The following is a 14,240-nucleotide window of genomic DNA, read 5'->3' on the forward strand; positions in this document are numbered from 1 at the left end:
ATCTTCTAGATAAGCCTAAGGAGAAGAAAGGGCAGAAGTACCATTTGGTATTTGGACCCTTAGTACCAGATGCAGAGGCAGTTGTTACGTAAGTTAAGTTCTCTTGGTTGGCCATACAAGGGCCACCATGTAAGAAAGATAAGTGCATTACATTATGGACCTTCTGGGAAAGCAAACACACATACACACATATACCACACACCCTAAACACACACATCCCATATACATTCCCTCATACATACACCACACCCCCCAAACACATACATCCCATATACATTTCCCCATACATACACCATACGTACCAAAACACATACATCCATATACATTCCCCCATATATACACCACACACCCCAAAACACACATCCCATATACATTCCCCCATACATACACCACACACCCCCAAACACACACATCCCATATACATTCCCCCATACATACACCACACACCCCCAAACACACACATCCCATATACATTTCCCCATACATACACCATACATACCAAAACACACACATCCCATATACATTCCCCCATATATACACCACACACCCCCAAACACATACATCCCATATACATTTTCCCATACATACACCATACATACCGAAACACATACATCCATATACACCCTCTACACACAGCACACAAGCACACACATCCCAGTACATCCCACATACAAATACACACACCACACACACAGAGACACCACACACACATTCCACACACCATACACACTTTATATACACACTACACAAACCCCACACATATACCACACACAGACACACACACACTACACATACACCACATACCACATATATACCACACATACATCACACACCACACGCACACAAACACAGACATCCAACATGCATCACGCATGCACACACAGCATACACATAAGAAAATAAAGGAGTTCTAGGAAGAAATACAAGCATTCAGTTTTCAAAATTCGAAGTCTGCATTGGAGATCAGGTTTCTAACAACGTACCACAGCACCTCCACAGAGTCCGCGAGCTTACTACTAAGCAAAACTCTTTTCAAAATGAGTAAATTCCTAAAAAAATGGGTAGGGCAATAGCCAGTTAATATTTTCTACTTCAGATGAGATATTAATAGTGGAGCCCTGCCTTTTTCTGGTCTCAGCCAAAGCAGGAGGCAAAGCAGCACCTGAAAGCAAGGCGGTGAAGTCTGGGCTTGCAATGAGGATGAAGTGCTACGGAGATGAAGATGCTCCCAGACAATGGAGCAGGGCGCTTTGATCAGCAAGCACTTCTAAAGGAAAATTAATTCTTTGAAAACAATTTGGAAAGGAACTTAGACACCAAATCCAAACAACACTCTGGGGCTGACATTTCAAAACTGTATTTGCTCTTTATTCTAATCCCTTTGGTACTGTTATCACAGAGAAGACATGACATATGGAACCAAAAATATTCAGAGGGATGAAGGAGCAGTCAGATGCGCACAATTGGAAGAGGCCCAGAGATTACAGCCTGGCTCACCCCAAGCATCCAGTCTCAGCTCCCTAAAGGCTCCTAAGAGCTGTCATTCACGATGAATCCATGGAGGAACAGCATGGGATGACTTTCTGTGTCCTCAGAAGAGCTCTAAGGGGACCCCTGCTGAGAGTGATTGGCTATTTCACAGAGTCTAGGCGTTCATAAGGAATGAAATCAACCTTGGACCCCAATTCTGCCTCTCTCTCTGCTGCCTGCTTCTGAACTGGCTTCCCTTCTGACATGCTAAAATTACTTACGTCCTGTTGATGTCCAAGCACACATTTTCCTGCCTGTTATTAGAGGGTTTCATATGAAACTACTACGAAATGTTTTTTATAAATAGCAATGGACTGTTACTGAAGAGATGTTTCCTATTTCTCACTTGCCCGTTGTGATTCTACTTTTGGTTGTTTTCTCTGCTGCAGCGCCTATGGTACTCGATCATCTGTTCCATAGAGACATTCTCTAGTGGTAGAATAGAAGAGCAGAACAATTTATTGAATTTTTTTTTCTCTATGGAACTCAGCAGCATGCACAAGATGTATTGCATTTATATAGTTGACCAGTTGCAATATTCCGTAATAAGTTATTTCTGTCTGAAAGTGGTCTTTGGCTATACCAAAACCATAAGTAAGCAGTGATGAATTACTCTACATCTAGAGAAACTCATTAGGTCCTGATGAATAGCGGAGGCTGGGACCAAGATGGCCGAAGGCAGCAAGTGTTTAGCTTTACCTTTATGTCAACAGCATCTCTTCTGGGACAGGAAACATGCCACATATAATAGATCATTAATTCCACAGACTATGAACCAAAAGCACGAGGGATGGGGGTGTAGTGATTGGACATGGTATCAATCAATCAAGAATGAATCTAGAATCAGTCATGAAAACCTGGGCCTCACTGACAGAACATTTGAGCCATCTGTATGCTCTTTGCTCTCAGTAGAGGCATTCTAGTTCCCCTGGGGTCTCCCTTCCCCCACTTCACTTGGCCCTTCTCCTTCTCTCTCCCCCATTCATCTCTCTCTCTCTCTCTCTCTGCTGGCTAGCACCCTAGGTGCTTAAAATTAGCACACAAGTTCCTGCAGAGAAGGAGCAGAGTGTCTCAAAAGGCCTTCCCTTTAGCTGGAGCAGTGCCGTCCCCCAGGCTGATGCTCTCCAGAGATCTAGAGTGGAAAAAAAAAAAAAGAATCCCTGCTGGCTCTGGCCTTTGGCTGCCTGGAGAACCTAAGCCATCTTCGAAGGTGCAGCGTGGGCATCCTTTGCTACCTCTGGAGCCAGCAGCTGCAGCCAGAGCCCTTGGCGGAGTAATTCTTTCTAGGCAAGCCTGTGGGGCGCACAGACTGAAGAAGCCGACATCCACTAGTCTCCTATGTCACTTCCTTTTGTTTCTGTGAAGCTACTTAATGAGATTCTTCATGCATAAAATTAATTTTTGCCCTCTTCTATCAGCCTTTACCACCGAAGGATTTACTCACACTTTTGTCAGATTTTATTTATACATGCAATAAAGGGGACCCACATCACAATGAAGGCTGTTATGGGCTATAATGGGAAAATACAAAGGGAAGCCGAGAGGAAGCAGCCATCCAGGCTCCGTTTGGATGCCAGGATGCGTTATGCGGGAGCCATCCTCTGCAGAAATGTCAAGGCCCCCTTCATCCAGAGTGTTATCTCAAGTCAGATCTTATTTGTTCTGGGAGAGCGGGGCAGGAACAGAGCCATTAATAAACAGCGCAAATAATTAGGCTTCGTGAGAATTTGGTTGTTTTCTTACATAATGGATTTGCTTTCCAATCTTTCTCAACTCTGTCTTACTAGAAGACTGGTCTGGTCTGGTAGAATCCAACCAAGAGCAGGCTGCTCCAGTCTAGACCGGTCTAGTCAAGTCTTGTCCTCTCTGGTCCAGTCTGGTCTAGACTGGTCTGGACGAATATATTCCTGTCTGGTCCAGTCTTATCCTGTCTGTTCCAGTTGAGACCAGTCTGCTACAGTCTGTACCAGTCGAGACCTGTCTGGATCAGTCTGGTCTAGTTAAGACTGGTCTGGTCCGGTTTGGTCTGGTTGAGATCGGCCTGGTCCCATTTAAACTGGTCGAGACTGATCAGGACTGGTCTGGTCAGGTCGAGACTGATCTGGACCGGTTGGGAACAGTTGGGCCAAGTCTGGAGCTGTCCTGGAGCTGTCCTGGTCTGGTTTGAGACAGTCTACACTGGTTGGAACTGGTCTAAACCGGATTGAGCCAGTCTGAACCAGTTTGCTGCCTGAACTGTCTGAACTGGTCTGAGCCAGTCTGAACCTGTCTAAACTGGTCTGAACTGGTCTAAATTAGTTTGAGCCGGCTTTGAACTGGTCTGAACTGGTCTGGGCTCTAGCCAGTCTGAACAGGTTTGAGCCTGTCTGAACCGGTTGAAACCGATTTGAGCTGGTCTAAATAGGTCTGAACCAGTTTGAGCCAGTCTGAACCCGTCTGACCCAGTCAGAACCGGTTTGAGCCGGTCTAAGCAGGTTTGAAATGGTCTGAACCGGTCTAAACCGGTTCGAGCCAGTCTGAAGCAGTCTAAACTAGTCTAAACCAGTTTGAGCTGGTCTAAACCGGTTGAGCCGGTTTTAGTCGGTCTGAACCAGTCTCAACCTGTCCGAACCGGTTTGAGCCGGTCTGAACTGGTTGGAACTGGTCTAAATCTGTTTGAGCCGTTCTGAACAGGTCTAAACTGGTCTGAACCGGACTCTGGGCAGTAGAGCCACATCTCACTCATATTCCATGCAGAGGGAGCCATGCTTGTATGTGGGAGACCAAAATTCATGGTTTTGTGCTCGGTTCTTGAACAGATGTTACACCATGGCTCTGTCTCAGAATTCTGCTCATTGAAGAATAAATCTGAAGTGTTTCACTAGTCGGCAGATGATGCTCAAGAAGGAGTGAGTACATTCTGTGGCAACCTCTTACCAATTGTTAAGGATTTGGAAATGGCAGAGTGACTCCAAAGAATGATACAGCTATACAACAATGTCTTCTTGAGCATCCAATCCAAACAGGGCATTATCTTATCTATTTCTTTGAAGTGCCAGCAAGTGTTTTAAAAAAATGAAGGATCTTTTTAAAAGGTTTTGTGTATGCTGGCTAGTTTTCTAATCCAAAGTCTTAGTTCACAGACTTAAAAAACAATATCCAGATTAATTTATACTTTGACATTTGGGTGAATTTGTTATTTTCTACAAGAAAGACTGATTTTCTTATTTCTTCAGCAAATTTGAGGCTTTCTTGTGCTAGTCCATTCATGGCACTGTAGCATGTTTTCCTGTGATTTCTGTTGTGGTTTTGTTTTGAAGTCCAAGGAGATTATCCATCTACTTCCTTTATTTTCCGTAAAATGCAAATAGTGTATGTATTTAGAATAGCTTAGTAAATAATTTATAGATTATATGATAAATTATTTATTTACTCCAGGCATACATATTTAGAATATGAACATGCTTATTTTATAGTCTGTGCCACTACTAACAAAACAAATTAAATCAGCTGCAGCTCTGGGCTACCCTGTATTATTCACACACACACACACACACACACACACACACACACACACACACTGCATTGGCCTGCAAACTATCATGCCCCATCATATTTTTCAAAGTTATTATGATGCAGAATTTTTAAGAATATTCAGCCTTCGAGGTCTGTTTCAATCCCCCCTTCTCTTCTCTCATCTTCCAATATTATTTTCCTTCCAACCTTTAAATAGTTTCCTAAGTATATGAATTATTATTCCTAAATCAATACATTTTTATTGATTACTGACATTACATAATTGATACTATATATTTAGAGTGACTACTAGAAGAATTCTAACTATAAGTTGTAGTAATATGGGCGGAGGCAGGGTTGCGTCCCCAAACACCCCAGCCGCCTGCCCGGCTCAGCTAGCTTATGCCCTGAAATAATTACACACAAACTGTATTCATTTAAACACTGCTTTGGCCCATTCCTATCTAGCCTCTTCTAGGCTAATTCTCGCACCTGGACTAGCCCATTTCTTATCATCTGTGTAGCACCGGTCTTACCGGGAAGATTCTAGCCTAAGTCCATCCTGGGTCGGAGCTTCATAGCGTGCGTCTTCCCTGGAGCAGGTAGCATGGCGTCTCTCTGAAGTGTCTGCTCCGGAGAGCAGAGCTGTGGAGTCTGAGCTCACTTCCTCTTCCTCCTGGCATTCTGTTCTGTTTACTCCACCCACCTAAGGGTGGGCCTATCCAATGGGCCTAGCAGTTTCTTTATTGCTTAGCCAATGAAATCAACAGATTGATATATGACACTCCCACATCACTTCCCCTTTTTCTGTTTAAACAAAAAAAGGAAGGCTTTAACCTTAACATAGCAAAATTACATATAACAAAACAGTTATCAAGTAAAAGTTACATCAGAAACATTTATACATATAACAAAATTGACCTTAAAATCCATACCAATGCAAATTATTCATACCTATATCATTTCCCCCTTTAAATGTAAAAGAACGTTTATAAACCATATTTGGGAACATGGGCGCAGTTTTTTCTCTCCAAACTGCTTCCTGCTGAATGGGGGCGTCGTTAATTAGGTCTTTCATGGTATAACCTGTGTGCTAGTTTCATCTCAGTTGGCAGTTAAGCAAAGCAATTTTCTGAAGATGTTCACAGCAACCCTTCAGGAGGACGTGGTCCATCATACCAAATCGGAATAGAAGAAATCCATAGAGTCTCATCCTCTGTGAAAACAAAAGAAGAATCTCTTTTCCAAAGTATCATATCCTTAGATCCAAATTCTGAAATCATACGCTCATGATATCCGTTCTGGTTACACTTGGCAGCCCATATAATGAAATGTCTCTCTGTACTTAGCTCCTTCACAGTCAAAAATTTTAAAGAAAACACAATGTACATAATCCAGACTCTCTGTGAGTTTTCCATTTTTACGCGGCTTATTTTTATTTATATCTATAACTATCTGTACTCTGTCTCTTTAAAGACTTTACTTTTACTTTTTTCTTTTTAAACCATTATCTTTATTCTCTATATTCTTTTTCTTCTCTCTCCCAAGCCAACGTACATTCATCCAACAGTGTGACTCATTTAGTGGTCTGAATCTGTCCTATTGTGAATCTGCAATTTTTTACTATCCAGGAGCACTTTTGATTTGTGCCTTTAAATCATTAGGTGCTTAAGAATCTGAGCTGTGACATTCCTAGGTTAACTTTTTGCTTTTTTTTTTTGAGCGCATATCTTTGACCTGGAATAACCCTGTAGACCAGGCTGTCTTTGAACTCTCAGAGATCCGCCTGTCTCTGCCTTCTAGGCATTGGGATTAAAGGTGTTTGCTACTACACCTTGAACTCACAGAGATCTGTTTGTCTCTGTCTTCTAGGCACTGGGATTAAAGGCGTGTGCTACCACACCTTGAAGTCACAGAGGTTTACTTTAAGAATTTTAACTTTTAGTCTGCATATATTTTAACACTGTAAACAATTTAAATTTTTTCTTTGTCTTTGACGCTCTCTTTACTGTGTATCTCTCTTTTTCTGACCACAAGAGCCTTTAATTTACCAAGCAATATCAGTAGGACTAAAGGCGTGGCTTTGCCGGCTGGATCCTTAGCTTTCTAGCCTCATGGCTGAGGTACTGGCTGTGTTTACTGTGACAACTCTATGGCATTTCAAGGTCCCTGCCAGCCAGTGAGCTACAACAGACAACACTCAAATCCTCTCTCGGAAGCCGGCCCTCCTGCCTCAAACAGTCAGAGTTTGCCCTGGCAGGATGGCCCAGAAAGCCGGCATTTTAAAACAACACAGGTTTGTTCCTGCTGCTGAGTCAGGAAAATTTCAAAACAGAGGATGTACCATTTTGTGCTAGCTCTGGGGCCGCCAGGTAGGAGCGGCGCTCAGCACTTTAATTCTGAGACTGAGCGTGCAGCACAGAAATTCTTTTCATCCAAGTTACATCCAAATCTGACACGCAGAGCACTGCGCAGTCTAAAAACACGTCTCTGTATGGCGGCAGGAATCCGCCATGCTCTTCCGCCTGCCTAAGCCTGATTCTGCCTTCTGCCCAGGAGCAGGCGGGTAGCTCAGAGTCATCATCACGGTCTCAGAGCACTCTCCTTCTGATCCCAAGCGGGAACACAAACATAAAGCCAGAGTTTGCACTGGCGGCAAAGCCCTAGGAAGCCATGCTTTGAAATAATACAGCTTTTTTTTCTGCTGCTGTTGCCGAATCAGGAAATCTCTCTACAGCACGCCACCAACAAACAGCAAAAGTCTGTGTTAAACTCTCTCTTCCTTATTTTTAAGCCTTCTCAGGTTTTTTAAGTGGGTTTAGTCCATCACGTGGGGCGCCATTTGTAGTAATAGGGGGGTGGCGGCGGGGCTGCGTCCCCAAACAACCCAGCCGCCTGCCCTGCCCAGCTAGCTTATGCCCCGAAATAATTACACACAAACTGTATTCATTTAAACACTGCTTTGGCCCATTCCTATCTAGCCTCTTCTAGGCTAATTCTGATATCCCAATCAACCCATCTCTAACAATCTGTGAGCACCGGTCTTACCGGGAAGATTCTAGCCTAAGTCCATCCTGGGTCGGAGCTTCATAGCGTGCGTCTTCCCTGGAGCAGGTAGCATGGCGTCTCTCTGAAGTGTCTGCTCCGGAGAGCAGAGCTGTGGAGTCTGAGCTCACTTCCTCTTCCTCCCGGCATTCTGTTCTGTTTACTCCACCCACCTAAGGGTGGGCCTATCCAATGGGCCTAGCAGTTTCTTTATTGCTTAGCCAATGAAATCAACAGATTGATATATGACACTCCCACATCAATAAGTCCTTCTGTAAGAGTGAGGATCTAAATAAGTTTTAAGAACACTTTAAAATTAATAAACGGATAAACATAAATTAGAACATTAAGCCAAAATCTGAATAGCCTAATTCTCATGATTTTTTTTTATTTTTGAGACAGGGTTTCTCCATAGCTTTTTTTGGTTCCTGTCCTGGAACTAGCTCTTCTAGACCAGCTGGCCTCGAACTCACAGAGATCCACCTGCTTCTGCCTCCCGAGTGCTGGGATTAAAGGCATGCGCCACCACCGCCTGGCTCTTATGAATTTTTTAAAAACATATGACAGAAAATAGAACCCAACTAGTGAAAAACTGGGAAGGAAAAATTGCAATGACCGAGTAATCAAGGGTAGAATTACACACATATGTGTGTGTACATATATGTATTATATATTATATTACATATATAGTTATATTCACACATACAATTTTACGGAGACAGGGTCTCACTGTGTACTCCAGTTTGCCTGTAACTCACTATCTAGACTAGGCTGGCCTCAAAGTCACACAGATCTGCTGTGTCTGCTTCCTGGGTGCTGGGATTAAAGGCATAAATGACCATGCTCAGGAGTATTAACTATTTTAAACATGTACACTGCTTAAACATGCACAAGGCATATGCAAAGAAATGAAATTATATAGAATTATCAAAAGCAGGGGCATTTGAATACAAGATTATGTCCTGCACATAAGTAAGCCAGCTTTTATTCTGAAGACTTTCTGTTTGAAACCTAGATGAAATCAATACTTTTAAAATTCATAGAGCTGTTTTCCACAGCCTTTCCTAGGTGGGTGAATCTGAATATCTCCTTTCTAGTCACTGGGTGTCAGAAACTCATTGAAGAGGATGATAGACACAAGGTTCGTACATTCTGTAGAAGTAGAATCTGAAACTTTTCAGTCTTTCTAAAGAAGTTCATGCCCACTGACATGATGTGAGAAAGCTGATCAATGAAGGTCAGAAGCCTTCATTCATGAATGGTGACCTATGTTGCTGAAGAAACAACACACTAAGAAAAACCTGGAGACTGAAGAATATGCTAAACTTTTGGTCAAGGAAATGAAGGAAGCCAAATCAAAAATTCCAGGCACAGATCACCAAGAGATATAGGCTGCCATCTCCGGGAGTGTCTATGTTTGAGTATGAATCAAGGCAATAAGAAGTCATTTGGAGCAACAAACCAGTGATCTGACCTTGAAAATGTTGATACTGTTCCTTGAGTATCTCCTACATTCCTGGACTTGAACTCTCAGCATCCTACCTAGTAACTCTTCAGACTGTCACCTTGAAAATGGAGAGAACTTAGGTACCCTCTTGGGAAAAAAAAAAAAAAAAAACAATGGATGCCAGATCCCAAGTAGTTCAGACTCCAAAGTTCTGAGATACATCCACCTATACTATACTGTGTCTGGGTAAAGTGTAAAGTTACATGATGGTGTAGGAGGTTCTTCTGTTCATGTGTTGCTTTCATTGGTTAATGAATAAAGAAACTGCCTTGGCCTGCTGATAGGGCAGAACTTAGGTAGGCAGGGAAAACAGAACTGAATTCTGGGCGGAAGAAAGAAGAGTCAAGGGAGAAGCCATGGATCCTCTGCCTGAGACAGATGCCAGTTAGAATCTTGCCAGTAAGCCATAGCCACATAGCAATACACAGATTAATAGAAAGAAATGGGTTTAATCAAGATGTCAGAGTTATCCAATAAGAGGCTAGAGCAAATGGACCAAGAAGTGTTTTAATTAATACAATTTCTGTGTGATTATTTCAGGGCTAAGCTAGCCGGGTGGCTGGGATGAACAAGCAGCTCTCTCCACGCAACAAGATGATTTATATATTATCTGGGTAAAGTTATATTACTTTATAGGGGATAAAATAAAATTAAAATATCATTACTAAAAGACAGCCCTGACACCAAAACCAAGATTCTAAATTGAGCTGAAGGTTTCGGGAAGCTCACTATTTGGGGAATGCCGAAAAGAGACATCTGGTGCTTACATCCAAACATCCAGTTTGCAAAAAGAGACAGCAGACCATGCAATTGTCAAACAGTTTGTCCAAGGAAACAGCTAATTCCTCCATTCTGTCCCTAACACAACTCCCTTCCTTATCCTTAGCAAAGCTCTAGCTTGGAACCTGCAATCTTAGTTTTCTTGAACTCTGGTCATTGAGTGACTGGGTCCCACACCCTGATCCCAGTGTAGTAAGAACTTGAGAAAATTTTTCCGGAATTAAATAAAGTTGCTCTAGCTGTGGAGGTCACCGAAAGCATCTTTTATATCTTCTTACCAACTTAATACTTGTCTATTTTTACAATTACTACCCCTCCACACACAGAGGGAAGATTGGAACCAAGAAATAAAGAGAATTTCTCTGTGAAACTGTTCCTTGGAAACCTGCTGATACTTAGTAGTGTTGGTAGTTAAATTTTTAGGTTGTTTGTTTGAGTCGACCACTGCTTTCATGGGAACATTATGATGAGTATGATAGACAGTCATGCGTTCACACAATTCCTAAGGTGGTTGAGAGACTAAGTAATGAGCATGATTAGCAGGAAGGAAGAGATCAACGAAAGAGAATTGGTAGACATGGAACCAAAGGTCCAGATGATATTACAGTATCAAAGTCACAGGCAACAGAGGTGTATATTGTTTAGGGGTTTAAAATTTCTAGCATGTGTTAATCATACAAAATAATCATTGCATTGTGATGTCTCAAATATGCATGTCTGTTATCCACATTAATTCCCATAACCCTCTCTTGTCTCTTTACCCCACTCTGTGCCCCCTAACCCTCCCAAATAGAACCCGCTCTACTTTCATAGCATCTACAAAAATCTACAATGAGATTCTATAAATGAGAAAAGATGTGATATTTGTCTTTCTGAGTCTTGCTTCTTCAATTGACATGGTGATCTCCAGTATCCTTTGTTTCTGCAAACAGCATGTTGTTTTTCTTCTTCATGTTCAAATAAAACAATATGTATATCAGTCACATCTTCTTTATGCATTAAACAAATTTTGGGCAGATTGCATAAGCTGATTATTGCAAATAGTAAGATAATAAGTTATGATGTATAGGGACACTATGGTATGCTGTCTTAGACTCCTTTGGTCACATACCTAAGAGTGATACTGCGGGGTCACATGGTAGCTTAATATTTTTATATTTTTTAATTTATTTATTTATTAAAGATTTCTGTCTCTTAATTTTTAGCACATTGAAGAATCCCCATACTGATTTCTATAGTGGCTGGATTACTTTAATTTACTCAAAAAGTGCATGCGGCTTCATTCTTCTTATATCCCTCAACATTTGCTTTCATTTTTGTTATGACTGGAGTATGACAGAATTTTTAATTTATATTTTCCTTGTGGCTCGGAATGTTGGACATCGTTTCATACATTAGCAATTTGAACATATTAGTGACTTATTTGTCTTTCTTATGTTTAATTTTTTTAGCTTTTTATATATTCTGGATCTTAATCTTCTGTCATAGAAATAGCTAGTAGAGATTTTTCTTCAATTCTATGTTTTGTCTCTTCACTCTGTTAGTTTTCTTCGCTACGCTGTTGCCATTTGATTTCATGCGAGGCCATTTGTCAGTTTTGTGATTATTTCCTGTACTTGTTTTATATATGGTTTTTCATAGCAATTTCAAAATATTATGCCTTCCATTAAAGCAGTTAATCATTTGAACTGACTTTTGTACAAGGTAATATCAATTTACAGACCTTGACATGTGAACAGCTATTTTTCCCAGCACCATTTGCCAAAGAGGCTTTTCACACTGTATTTTTTAGTACCTTTGCCAAGAATCAATGGTTGTAGCTGTATGGGCTTATTTCTGGGTGTTCTATTTTGTTCTATTAGTCCCTATGTATATTTGGGAGTCAGTGCAAAAGTGAGTTAATTTTTTTCTATGGCTCTATAAGATAATTTAAAATAGCGTGTGCGATATCACCAGCATGACTTTATTTGTAAGCTTAAGATTGTTTCAGGTATTCCAGAATCTTTTATGCTTCCCGAAGAAGTTGAGGACTTTTCTCTATTTCTGTGAAGAATCTGATTGCAATTTTGGTTAGTGCTGGGGGCGGGTGTGCTCAGGCCATGTAGATGCTGGGTACCAGAATGTAGAGTAATTAAAGTAAGTTTTTTTTTTAAAAAAATTATTTATTATCTATACAGTGTTCTGTATGCAGGCCAGAAGAGGGAACCAGATCAAATTACAGATGGTTGTGAGCCACCATATGGTTGCTGGGAATTGAACTCAGGACCTCTGGAAGAGCAGCCAGTGCTCTTAACCTCTGAGCCATCTCTCCAGTCCCAAGATAACAAATGTTTACTGGGGAACACACACAATATGAGAGCCACTGTATTCTTCTGCTCTGTGGGCTCTGGGACTTACAAACCTGTAGTGATGAAGCGAGCAGGCCTGCTTTTCATCCCACCCGGCTCCCTCACGGCTAGGGGGATTTACACACGAAATAACAACACACAAATTATATTCATTTAAACACTTCCTGGCCCATTAGTTCTAACCTCTTATTGGGTAACTCTTACATATTCTTTTAACCCATTTCTAATCATCTGTATCGCCACTTGACTGTGGCTTACCGGCATGAGTTTAACCAGCATCCACCTCGGAGAGGAGAGCCATGGTGTCAGCCTCACTGCCTTCTACCCAGCATTCTGTTTGGTCTACTCCACCTATCTAAATTCTGCCCTATCAAAAAGCCAAGGCGGTTTCTTTATTAACCAATGAAAGTAACACATAGACAGATGACTCTCCTACATCACAAACCAAACTCTGACCATCAACCAAGCGAAAGGAAAAAGGGCCAAGCATCTTTCCTATCTATACTTATACAACTGTCCCTAACCCTGAGGACAAATTCTGTTGGGAGAAGGGACATTGTTTTCTAGAATTACTTCCAGCTGTCATGGGGGTAATGTTTTTTCTATGGATGCCTGTAAAATCTAAAATGATAGTTAAGTCTCAAGATTTTTGTTGTGGAAATTTATTTGGCCAATGGCCTTTTTGATACCAGCCCATTAGGGTGTGGTCTGAAGTCTGTAAGCACAGAGAGGAAGCATGCTTTGCCCGGTTATCTTTCATTTGTTTGGTGGTTGGAGTTTTGTTAGCAGATCCCAGCACCTACCAAGCAGAGGAACACAGCAGCTCTCTTATTGTGAGTGTTTCCCAGTAAACATTTGTTATCCTTATTACAGGTTCTCATAGACTTCCTTTAATTACTCTACACTTTACATTACATTTGGGAATTGCTTTAGGTAAAATGGATATTTTTACAATATCAGTTTTGCTGATCCAAATGCAAGTAGTAGCAGCTTCTACTGTGTTCTTTACTTTGCTTCTTTGATATTTTGCAGTTTTTACTGGGCTGGTCTTTTACCTTCTTGATTAGGTTTATAGATGTGTATTTCATTTATGTTTTTAGGTTTTACGAATAGACTTATTTTCCCAATTTCTTTCTCAGTATGTTCATTACTGCAGTTTGGAAAAGCCACTAGGTTTTACATGTCAATTTATTAAAATTTCCTGGCATTTTACTGAAAATTTTGTTTTCTAGCTAATTTATGTGCTTATTTGTGCATATTGATGTATGTGTCATAATATCTGTGTATCTCTGGAAGAGAACCAGTGTAATGTGGTATATAATCTCTTTAATGTATTATTTAATTTAGTTTTCAATGGCTTTTTTTTGAGGATTTTTGCAGTTATGCTCATCAAAACAATTGGTTTACAACATTTGTGTGTTTTGGTTTTCAGAGTAATGCTGACTTTCTAAAATGAGTCTAAAAGCATTCTTTTCTGTCCTATTTAAAAAATGTATTTGTTTTTCATGCTTTCTTTTTCATCGGTTCTCTGAAAA

Source organism: Microtus pennsylvanicus, chromosome 17, assembly GCF_037038515.1.
Source record: "Microtus pennsylvanicus isolate mMicPen1 chromosome 17, mMicPen1.hap1, whole genome shotgun sequence".
Lineage (NCBI taxonomy): Eukaryota > Metazoa > Chordata > Mammalia > Rodentia > Cricetidae > Microtus > Microtus pennsylvanicus.